A 13,113-nucleotide genomic window follows, 5' to 3' on the forward strand; every position below is an offset into this window, starting at 1 on the left:
AGTGAGCCAGCTTGATGAAAAATGGTGACATCAAGGAAATCAATGGTGTCACTGTGGGACTGGATCGTAAATTTGACATATTGGGATTGTTGATTCAGCCAAATGAAGAAACAGCTTAGAGTGTCTTGATTGCCATTCCAGATTATTAAAATATCATCAATATACCTCATCCAGAGGCCGATGTGGTCTCTGAATGGGTTTAATTGATTCAAGACTGAGTCGTCTTCAAAAGCTGCCATATACAGTATGGCTACATCCGGAGCAAAGGGGGCCCCCATCGCTACGCCGGATGTCTGCAGGTAGAATTTGTTATCGAATAGGAAAAAATTGTGAGTCATCGCTATTCTCAGTAAGGCAACAATAAATTCTGAAGGGACTTGTACCGGTGCAGGGCGTTTTTGAAGGCATCGTGCAACCACTGTCAGTGCTTCTTGTTGTGGGATGCAGGTGTATAACGAGACCACATCACATGTGGCAAGTCTCTGGATTTTAGGGTCATATGCTGTACTTTCCACAAGGTTGATAGTGTGCATTGTGTCTCGTAGATACGATGGAGTGGACTCAGCCAGAGGTTTAAGGAAAAAGTCTATATATTTCCCTAGTGGTTCCAGATTGGACCCACATCCGGAAACAATGGGGCGGCCAGGTGGATTAGTCGGGTTCTTGTGGATCTTCGGCAAAGTATACAGTGTTGCCAGGCGGGGATGTTTATTGTTCAAAAACAAAAATTCATTCTCGGATAGAACTCCTAAATCAAGGCCAGCCTGGGTGACTTCCAAGATTTCAAGTGCAATGGAATTGGTCGGATCGGATCTGAGTAGTTGATAGCATGAGTCGTCTTGTAGTTGCCGTAGGATTTCAGCTTTGTAGGCGGATGAATCTTGCACTACAATAGCGCCACCCTTGTCAGCGGGTTTAATCACGACTTGACGGTTATTTGCCAAAGTCTGTAGAGCTGTCTTTTCAAGTATGCTGGTGTTGTGTTTTACAAAGGTTCTGTCATGGAGGACTCGTTGGACATCACGCCAAACCACCGCTTCATATGTTAAGATCTGGTTGGACATGCTACTAGCATATGGGACAAAGGTTGATGGAGGTCGAAAGCCTGTGACAGATGACTTTGGTTGTGCTTCAGTGTTGCGAAAGAAGTACTTTAATCGAATCTTTCGAAAGAATTTGTAAAGTTCGGTTCGTATACTGAAATTGTCTGGTTTGTGAGTGGGAACGTAAGACAGTCCTTTGCTCAGTACTTGAAGTTCAACATTAGTGAGTGATTGTTGAGATATGTTCACCACTGGGTTTGAGGTGACGTTGATTTTGGTAATAACAGTTGATTTACAAATCTGAATTACCCCAAGTGTCCCGATAAAAACGGTACCTCACTTGTGTGGGTCGGCCTTGTGCCTGCGACAGGAAACGGCGCAAAATGCAACGTGGTCACACCTAAATTTTGCAGTTACAAATTGACCCTTTTTTGGCAAAGTGCCTACCTATAGTTTTTGCACCCTAGCTCTGCCGGCACCTAGGGAAACCTAGCAAACCTATACATTTTTAAAAAGTAGACACCCAGGGAAATTCAGGATGGGGTGACTCGACTGCCTACCACTAGGTTTTGTTACCCAGAATCCCTTGCAAAGCTAAGATTTTAACAAAAAAACACATTTTCCTCACATTTCTGTGGTGGAAAGTTCTGGAATCTGCGTGGATCAACAAATTTCCACCCACCCAGCGTTCCCCCAGGTCTCCCGATAAAAACGGTACCTCACTTGTGTGGGTCGGCCTTGTGCCTGCGACAGGAAACGGCGCAAAATGCAACGTGGTCGCACCTCAATTTCCCAGTGAAATCTTGCGCTCTTTGGACAAAGAGACTACCTTTTGTTTTCGAGCCCTAGCTCTGCCAGCACCTAGGAAAACCTAGCAAACCTATATATTTTTGAAAAGTAGACAGCCAGGGGAATTCAGGATGGGGTGACTCGTCTGCCTACCACCAGGTTTTGTTACCCAGAATCCCTTGCAAACCTACAAATTTGACAAACAAAACACATTTTCCTCACATTTCTGTGGTGGAAAGTTCTGGAATCTGCGTGGATCAACAAATTTCCACTCACCCAGCGTTCCCCCAGGTCTCCCGAAAAAAATGGTACCTCACTTGCGTGGGTAGGCATAGTGGCTGCGACATGAAACAGCGCAAAACGCAACATGGTCGCACCTCAATTTCCCAGTGAAATCTAGCACGTTTTGTCCAAAAAGACTACCTTTTGTTTTTACGCCGTAGCTCTGCCAGCACCTAGGGAAACCTAGCAAACCTATACATTTTTGAAACCTAGACACCGAGGGGAATTCAGGATGGGGTGACTTGTCTGCCTACCCCCAGGTTTTGTTACCCAGAGTCCCTTGCAAACCTAAAAATTTGACAAAAAACACATTTTCCTCACATTTCTGTTGTGGAAAGTTCTGGAATCTGCGTGGATCAACAAATTTCCACCCACCCAGCGTTCCCCCAGGTCTCCCGATAAAAACGGTACCTCACTTGTGTGGGTCGGCCTTGTGCCTGCGACAGGAAACGGCGCAAAATGCAACGTGGTCGCACCTCAATTTCCCAGTGAAATCTTGCGCTCTTTGGACAAAGAGACTACCTTTTGTTTTTGAGCCCTAGCTCTGCCAGCACCTAGGAAAACCTAGCAAACCTATATATTTTTGAAAAGTAGACAGCCAGGGGAATTCAGGATGGGGTGACTTGTCTGCCTACCACCAGGTTTTGTTACCCAGAATCCCTTGCAAACCTACAAATTTGACAAACAAAACACATTTTCCTCACATTTCTGTGGTGGAAAGTTCTGGAATCTGCGTGGATCAACAAATTTCCACTCACCCAGCGTTCCCCCAGGTCTCCCGAAAAAAATGGTACCTCACTTGCGTGGGTAGGCATAGTGGCTGCGACATGAAACAGCGCAAAACGCAACATGGTCGCACCTCAATTTCCCAGTGAAATCTAGCACGTTTTGTCCAAAAAGACTACCTTTTGTTTTTACGCCGTAGCTCTGCCAGCACCTAGGGAAACCTAGCAAACCTATACATTTTTGAAACCTAGACACCGAGGGGAATTTAGGATGGGGTGACTTGTCTGCCTACCCCCAGGTTTTGTTACCCAGAGTCCCTTGCAAACCTAAAAATTTGACAAAAAACACATTTTCCTCACATTTCTGTTGTGGAAAGTTCTGGAATCTGCGTGGATCAACAAATTTCCACCCACCCAGCGTTCCCCCAGGTCTCCTGAAAAAAATGGTACCTCACTTGCCTGGGTAGGCATAGTGGCTGCGACATGAAACAGCGCAAAACGCAACATGGTCGCACCTCAAGTTCCCAGTGAAATCTAGCATGTTTTGGACAAAAAGACTACCTTTTGTTTTTGCGCCGTAGCTCTGCCAGCACCTAGGGAAACTAGCAAACCTATACATTTTTAAAAAACTAGACACCCAGGGGAATTCAGGATGGGGTGACTCGACTGCCTCCCACCAGGTTCTGTTACCCAGAATCCCTTGCAAACTGAAAAATTTGACCAAAAAAACCACATTTTCCTCACATTTCTGTGGTGGAAAGTTCTGGAATCTGCGTGAATCAACAAATTTCCACCCACCCAGCGTTCCCCTAGGTCTCCTGAAAAAAATGGTACCTCACTTGCGTGGATAGACATAGTGGCTGCAACAGGAAACGGTTCAAATCTTACGGTGGTGAATTTACAATACCCTATTGCAAAACTATTTTGATTTTGGGGGGGGGCACCTGAGTTTTTGGCTCGGGGATCGGTGGTATTCTTTGGAAAGTACCAAACCCAAACAGTTCTGAAAACTAGACACCCGGGGGAGTCCAGGGAGGTATGGCATGCATGGGTCTCCCAATGTTTTTCTTACCCAGAACTCCTTGCAAACCTTAAAATTAGGTAAAAATAGCACTTTTCCAAACTTTTTGGCGTGGGATCGCCGTGGCGGCAAAAATGTCCTACCACCCAGCGTTCCCCTTGTTCTCCTGAGTAAAAGGATACCTCTCTTGTGTGGGTGCCCCAAAGCAGAACACGCCAAAAATGAATTTTGAAAAAAGTAGTATTTAGGTTTTACAAATTAAGCCCCCCTGCCTTAGTTACATGCCTTTGGCCCACCCACACAAGTGAGGTATCATTTTACTCGGGAGAACAAGGGAAACGCTGGGTGGTAGGACATTTGTGCCGGCAGCGAGATCTCACCCAAAAAAGTACGGAAAAGTGTTTTTTTTTACCAAAATTTAAGGTTGGCAGGGGTTTCTGGGTAGGAAAACATTGGGGGACCCACGCATGCCATACCTCCCTGGACTCCCCCTGGTGTCTAGTTCTCAGAACTGTTTGGGTTTGTTAGTTTCCAAAGATGCCCGCCAAGCCCCGGGCCAAAAGTTCAGGTGACCCCCTCAAAAAATAAGATTGTTTGGCCTAAGGTAATTTTTTGGTCTCCACAGTAAGAATTGGGCCTTTTCCTATAGCAGCCACTATGCCTACCCACGCAAGTGAGGTACCACTTTTATCGGGAGACCTTGGGGAACGCTGGGTGGGAGGTAATTTGTGTGAGCCCAGTGATGCCACGCTTTCCCACATTAAAACGTGTGAAAAAACTGATTTTTTCCAGCTAACATTGAGGTTTGCAAGGGATTCTGGGTAAAGGAACGTTGGAGGATCTACGCAAGCCATACCTCCTTGGAAGCCCCCGGGTGTCTACTTTTCAGAAATGTGTGGGTTTAGTAGGTTTCCCTAGATGGCTGTCTCGCACGGGGCCAAAAACCCAGGTAACCCCTCCTGCAAAAGCTGATGGACTTGACATTGTCACCATTGTCAAATTCACCAGCTTTTGTATGGCATGCGTGGGTCCCCCAATGTTTTCCTACCCAGAACTCCTTGCAAACCTTAAAATTAGGTAAAAATAGCACTTTTCCAAACTTTTTTGCGTGGGATCACAGTGCCGGCAAAAATGTCCTACCACCCAGCGTTCACCTTGTTCTCCCGAGTAAAAGGATACCTCACTTGTGTGTGTGCCCCAAAGCAGAACAGGTAGGGTAAATGGGTAGGAAAACATTGGTGGACCCACGCATGCCATACCAATTCACCAGAAAGACATGACCATATACTGCCATGAATTGCCAATAATATCTAAATTTAGAAAGTTATTTATAGCTATAATATACACCATAACTGAGTTACTCAAAAGACAAAGAATCAAGCACGGCTATCTATTCCTCAAAGACACACACATACAGGTTGGATTTGGCACGAGGGCGAGTGATGGTTCAGTACATAACATTTTATAAAAATGAAATGCTCTGTTAATAAATAAATGCATAAAAACCGAACCAGTGACTCGCAACTCGTGAGCTGTAAAGCCACGACAAGGCACCAACCCTTTTACAGGCCATTCACGCACCTTTCATACCTGATACAAACAAGACCACTGACACCATCTGGAAGAAAAGCAACACATTACAACAATCACAATAAGGGACAAGATACACCCTACTGCAGAAAGAGAAAAAAAAAAAATTAACGGCACAGCCATCTAATCCGCAAGCACACACACATACTGGTTGGATTTGGCACGAGGGTGAGTGATGATTCAGTACATACAATTGTAATCGCAAGTAATTTCACAAAAAATGAAATACACTGCGCATAATTGAAAGTATGATTAACTGAACCACTGACTCACAGCTCGTGAGCTGTAAAGCCACGTCAAGGCACCAACCTCTTTACAGGCCATTCATACACCTTTCGTACGCGTGACACATTCAAAACATTCACACCGCCAGCCGCGGACCCATCACATTTCAACACTCACACCAGCAAACAGCGCCATTCAAGGGCCCATCACTTTCACACGCCCACATTTCTGACACTGCAACTACACAAATTGATGGACTGCGTGGAGTGTCACTCAACTAGCAGTGTGTGTAGTGACCAACAGAAAGTAACTACTCACACACCGCCAGCCGAGCGCCAGTCCACCCACACCACCATCCAAGCACCAGACCATGCACACCGCCAGCCAAACACCACTCAGCGCACACCGACAGCCAAGCACAACTCCGTGCACAGACAGCTAAGCACCGCTCCACGCACACCCTCCAGTCAAGTACCACTCCACACACACCGCCAGCCAAACACCACTCCACACACACCACCAGCCAAACACCACTCCATGCACAGACAGCCAAGCACCACTCCACACACACACACAGCCAGCCAAGCACCACTCCGTTCACAGACAGCCAAGTACTACTCCACAAACACCACCAGCCAAGCGCAACTCCACACACACCGCCAGCCAAGCACTACTCCACACACACCGCCAGCCAAGCACCATTCCACACACACCGCCAGCCAAGCACCACTCCACACACACCATCAGCCAAACACCACTCCATGCACAGACAGCCAAGTACCACTCCACGAATACCACCAGCCAAGCGCCACTCCACACACACCGCCAGCCAAGCACCACTCCGTGCACAGACAGCCAAGTACCACTCCACGCACACCACCAGCCAAGCGCAACTCCACACACACCGCCAGCCAAGCACCAGCCGGCACACACCAAAAAAACACATTTAGAATTCTTTTTTTGAAAATAACACTAAACAAATGGAAATACCTACAAATCAGCTAACACAAATTCTTAAAATAAAAACTTTGCACTAATGCCAATCCTTGAAAAAAACGATTTTTTTTTTACAGAATGCAGACCAGGCAATTCACTTTACAGCTCATTAAAATTCCCAAAACTTCTTTTGCGTGTGGTACGATTTAAAACAAGCTGACAGACACAATGCAGGCTTAGAAGGACAGTCAGGACAGTATATACGAGACTCCTTCCGCATGCCTCTTCGCCAACAGACTCTGCATCTTCTAGTCGGAAAGTCTCTAGCAGTAGTGGAAGGAATAGATTCAGGAAAGTGACGATCTTTCAATCTAGCCACTTCCTCCACCACTCCAAATCTAGGAACACTTGCCTGCTCCACAAGTACAAGGCTGCCTATTATAGACTCCTGAAACTTAACAAAAGACATCTTCTTCTCAGGACAAGACTTCGGGTAGACAACGAAAGCATTAAAGGATGCCAAGTGGAACAGATGGATAGCCAACTTCTTGTACCAAACTTAAGCCTTTCGAAGAGCAGCATAAGGTTCCAACCTCTGATCTACTCTGTCAACACCACCCATGAACTTATTGTAAGCTAGAATGCACACAGGTTTGCGCACTTCAGCACCCTGACCCCAAACAGGCACAGGTTCTGTACTTTCATCGTGGATAGTAGTCAGCATGTACACATCTCTCTTGTCTGAATACTTCACAGCTAGAAGCTCCCCACATCGCAATGCCGTAGACTGTCCCCGCACAAGCCTTTTGCAAACAAGTTCCTTTGGGAAACCTTTACGGTTACTGCGCATTGTGCCAGAAGCAACAGTGCCCACTTTGGCCAACTCCTTGAACAACCGCACACCAGTGTAGAAGTTATCTACATATAAATGATGGCCTTTGTTAAATAATCCTCTACCTAGTTCCCACACAATTTTCTCAGTCACTCCAAAAGTAGAAGGACAACCAGGAGGGTTAATGCTGGACTCCTTAACAGTGTACACCCTGAAATTGTAGACATATCCAGTCTCACTGTCACACTGCATATACAGTTTGATTCCATAGCGTGCCCTCTTACTAGGAATGTATGGTCTAAAAACCAAGCGGCCCTTGAACAACACCAAAAACTCATCCACTGCAATTTCTTTACCAGGGACAAAAATCTCAGAAAAACGATCAACAAAGTGATCAAGGACAGGCCGAATCTTAAACAAACGGTCACAATCAGGGTGATCGCGTGACAACACTAAACTATTATCAACAAAATGCATCATCCGAAGAAGAAGCATATACCGATCACGACTTATGACTGCTGGAAATATAGCTGTTGCCATCAAGGGACTAGTGGACCAATATGAAGTCATTGATGACTTCCTTAGCAAGCCCATCAAAAAAGTTAATCCCAGAAACTTCTTCATCTCTTCAACATTTGTGGGAGTCCACCGGATTGCTCTAGAATAGGGCTTAAGTCTGGCACTGTTGGCCCTCAAAAATTGTTCTGCATACAAATTGGTTTGCTCAACAATCTCTTGCAAAAACACATCGTCAAAAAACAACTGAAAAAAATTTATTGGCAGAAAATTCTCAGTATTCACTCTACACCCAGGAACACCAGTGAACTCTGGCAATGCCGGCTGCACCAAGCCAGGGGGAACCCAGAGGCCATCCCTATCAACGGGGGGAGCAGACACCCCAGCCTGCAGCACCGAAACATCTTGCTGCTGTTCTCCAACGGGAAGCCTAACAGCCACAGATACTTCTGGCTGCACAACACCAACAGAAGACATAGCATCCCCAGAGGGCTCTTCCTGCACTACACCAACGGGAAGCCCAGCAGCCTGAGATGCTTCCTGCTGAACTACACCACCGGGAAACCAAGCAGGCCCAGATGCCTCTTGCCCCTCTACACCAATGGGAAACCTACCAGCCACAGATACTTCTGGCTGCACAACACCAACAGAAGACATAGCATCCCCAGAGGGCTCTTCCTGCACTACACCAACGGGAAGCCCAACAGCCTGAGACTATGCACGGGAGTTCCAGGCGAGTTCTAACCCGTCCAAACTGGTTTTTAAAGTCTTGAAGGAGCTCACAGTGAACAGACTTCCTTTTACGGAGATCTGTTCCCTTGCCCACTGTGAGTCGTTAGCCAGCTTCTTTGTGGAAAAAGTAAATGCCATCTATCGCTCTTTTCCCAAAGCTGACCCTGACAGTACGACCTTGACATTGCGTACTTCTCAGTGCTTGGCCTCTCTCTCTATACCATCGGAGCAGGAGTTTAATCTCCTAGCGGCCAAGGTCAAGTCTGGCTCACCGGATGACCCTTTGAGACCTGCCCAGTTTATGGACTCGGCGTCCGTTTGCCTTCCTCCTATCCGCCATCTGGTGGAGCAATCCCTTGCCATCGGTTCAGTTCCACCTAGTTGGAAGGCTGCCTGTGTCATGCCCATCATAAAGAAGTCTGGATTGGATCCGTTGAAGCCGGAGAGTTATCGACCCATCTCCCTTCTTCCCTGGGTGGCAAAGATTACAGAGGCCCATGTGAATAACATCTTAACAAACCATCTGGCATCTGCACATCTACTAGATCCTACAAAGAATGGTTTTAGACCTGGACATAGTACAGAGACGGCACTTCTATTTATGGTTGAACACCTCCGCTCTGTACTAGATGCAGGTCAAACGGCGGCACTGGTCCTCTTGGACCTTAGTGCCGCCTTTGACACTGTATCTCACACCATTCTTATTCGAAGGCTTAGTGAGGCAGGTATTTCAGGCAGGGCGTTGGATTGGTTTCAATTGTTCCTTTCGGAACGATCCTTTCAGGTTGTAGTGCCACCGTTCAGATCCAAGCCCCACGCTATCACTCAAGGAGTCCCGCAAGGTTCGGCGTTGAGCCCCACTCTCTTCAACCTCTACGTTCAACCTTTGGCGGAGGTCGCGAAGAGTTGGGGTCTCACTATGGTATCATACGCCGATGATACCCAGTTGGCGGTGGCTCTTAATGGGGACTCTGACCAACTGGCATCGAACTTTGCGGATGGTTTGAGGGCTGTTGCTAGTTGGCTTACGGCCAACTGTTTACAACTCAACGCCCTCAAAACTGAGGTGATGGTTCTGGGGAAACATCCTGATCTGTGGGGTGCTAGCTGGTGGCCTAAGGAGCTGGGATCTCCTCCAAAACCTGTCTCTGAACTTAAAAATCTTGGCGTCTGGTTGGATTCCAAACTAACCTTCTCGTTCCACACTAAGAAGGTGGCATCCATGTGCTTCGGCATTCTGCGTGGCTTGAGGCCTATCCTCAAATTTTTTGATGCCCCCACCCGCCAGATGGTGATCCAAGCTAGCGTACTATCGAGGCTCGATTACGCGAGCTCACTGTTCTTGGGCGCCAACCAGGCGGAAGTCCTGCGACTTCAACGGGTGCAGAATGCGGCAGCTAGGGCCCTGGTGGGCCTGCCGCGCTTCTGCTCAGCCCGTAGCACAATCTTCAATCTGCACTGGCTGCCAGTAATCAGGCGCATAGAGTTCAAGGCCCTCTGCTTTGCGTTCAAAATTCTTAAATCTGACCCCTATCATTCTTCAGCACCTTTTGTCTTTGTACACCCCTTTGCGCAGCCTTCATTCTGCCGGCCAAAATTTGGCACTTGTCCCCCGTTTTCAAAAATGTAGATTGGGTGGCCGATCGTTTACGGTCTTAGCCTCTAAACTATGGAACGCACTTCCTGCCTACATTCGCTCTTTGGATGACCTTTTTGCTTTCAGAAAAGCTGTCAAAACTCATTTCTTTCCTTTGTCCTATTAATCACTCCCTACTTTTTCTGTGTTGTTAGTTATGTTACCTTTTCCAGATATAGCGCCGGGACGCCCCTTAGCTGGGGCAGCTGTGCGCTTAAAAAATCCAAATAACATAACATAACATAACAGATGCTTCTTGCTGCACTACACCACCGGGAAACCAAGCAGGCCCAGATGCCTCTTGCCGCTCTACACCATTGGGAAGCCTAACAGCCCCAGATGCCTCTTGCTGCACTACACCAGCAGGAAGACGAAAAGCACCAGATGCCTCTTTGCGCACCTCAGCAATGTGAAGCCTTTTGGGTGCAGGCTCCAGCCCACATGCCTCTTGCCAACGTAAAAAGAAAGGAAACCTTGCGGCCCTAGGCAGCAGCACAGGTGCCTCTTGGCCCACTACCGGCAACACAATGTCCTCCTCTACCATAGGCCCTTCATCAGCACTAGAAGAAGAGTCATCATCCGATGATGATGATTCCATGCGAACAGAAAACTCACTGCCTGAATCTTCTGCCACTTCCTGGGAGTCCGAATCGGACTCAGACTCTGAACCATGGTCAGAGGAAGACTCAAAAAGCAAACCAAGAACCTGCTGAGCAGTAATCCTGCGACTAGCCATTATCCTTACAAAGCAAGAAGACTGCACACACAAGTGAACAACAACCTACACTGTGCAAAGTAAGAAGTAAACAAGGTAAGGCTTTCACTAAAAGATAAATACAATCCAAAACAATTTCACTCTTACAAAATATAGCTACACTTGCCAGCACCTACTCTGTTGAGACACAGCGAAAAGAAAGGATATCCCACTAGAAAGAAAAAAAGAAATGACAGATTAGAAAACAAAGTGCACATCAAACACTAATGCTGAAAAAAAAAAAAAAACACAGAGCCACACAATCTGCTAGAAGTACAACCTTTTTCAAAAAGACAAACATCAAGGGGAAGTAGTACAAAATACATTCACTTACCAAGCACAAGCAACTACACAAGCTGCAAACAGACACGCAACCTACAACAATCCAAACAGCAAAAGCCTGGAACAAGACAAAAATAGAGAAGAAAAAAAAATTACTACCACATTTCCCAAACAATATAACAATTAAAACAACAACACACAAATTTGCCCCCCAACTTAAAATTCGGTCAGATGGGCCATCAAATAGGGCTTAGACCAATTGAGATTAGATGAGGTTTAACATCAAGACGCTGGATAATTTTTTGAATTTTTTTAACTGCCTGACCACTTTGGTGTCAGTCTGTCTTTTGCTCCTACCAGTACCCCCATCACACAGGGGCAGTAAGGACATTCATACACCTTTTGTACGTGTGACACATACAAAACATTCATACCGCCAGCCGCCAGCGCCATTCAAGGGCCCATCACTTTCACACGCCCACATATCTGACACAGCAACTACAGAAAATGATGGACTGCGTAGAGTGTCACTCAACTAGCAGTGTGTGTAGTGACCAACAGAAAGTAACTACTCACACACCACCAGCAGAGTGCCAGTCCACCCACACCACCATCCAAGCACCAGACCATGCACACCGCCAGCCAAACACCACTCAGCGCACACCGACAGCCAAGAACCACTCCACGCACACCATCCAGCCAAGCGCCACTCCACACACACCGCCAGCCAAGTACCACTCCACGCACACCACCAGCCAAGCGCCACTCCACACACACCGCCAGCCAAGCACCACTCCGTGCACAGACAGCAAAGTAGCACTCCACGCACACCACCAGCCAATCGCCACTCCACACACACCGCCAGCCAAGCACCACTCCGTGCACAGACAGCAAAGTAGCACTCCACGCACACCACCAGCCAAGCGCCACTCCACAAGCACCACCAGCCAAGCACCACTCCGTGCACAGCCAGCCAAGTACCACTCCACACACACCACCAGCCAAGCGCCACTCCACACACACCGCCAGCCAAGCACCACTCCGTGCATAGATAGACAAGTACCCCTCCACGCACACCGCCAGCCAAACACCACTCAGCGCACACCGACAGCCAAGTACCACTCCACACACACCGCCAGCCAAGCACCACTCCACGCACACCGCAAGCCAAGCGCCACTGTCCGCCAGCCAAGCACCGCTCCACGCACACCATCCAGCCAAGAACCACTCCCCACACACCGCCAGCCAAACACCACTCCACACACACCACCAGCAAACACCACTCCGTGCACAGACAACCAAGTACCACTCCACGCACACCACCAGCCGAGCGCCACTCCACACACACCGCCAGCCAAGCAGCACTCCGTGCACAGACAGCAAAGTAGCACTCCACGCACACCACCAGCCAAGCGCCACTCCACACACACCGCCAGCCAAGCACTACTCCTTGCCCAAGGGGTCGCATCCTAAAAACTAAATATTCCCTGGTGCTAGTGGGCATTTTCTGCCCCCCCTGGGGGCAAAAGGGCAAAAAAAACGGGCCGATTTGCCCACAGGGTGGATAGAAAAACAAAAACACAATCATGGCCACCTGGAAGCGACCCTTACCCAAGGGGTCGCTTCCCAAAACAAACACATTGCCCCAACAAAAATCCCTGGTGCTAGTGGGTAATTTCTGCTCCCCCGGGGGCAAAACGGCCGAAAAACGGGCCGATTTGCCCCCGGGGGGGCAGAAAAACGAAAAGTT

This window comes from Lissotriton helveticus, chromosome 4_1 (assembly GCF_964261635.1).
Source record: "Lissotriton helveticus chromosome 4_1, aLisHel1.1, whole genome shotgun sequence".
NCBI classification, from domain to species: domain Eukaryota; kingdom Metazoa; phylum Chordata; class Amphibia; order Caudata; family Salamandridae; genus Lissotriton; species Lissotriton helveticus.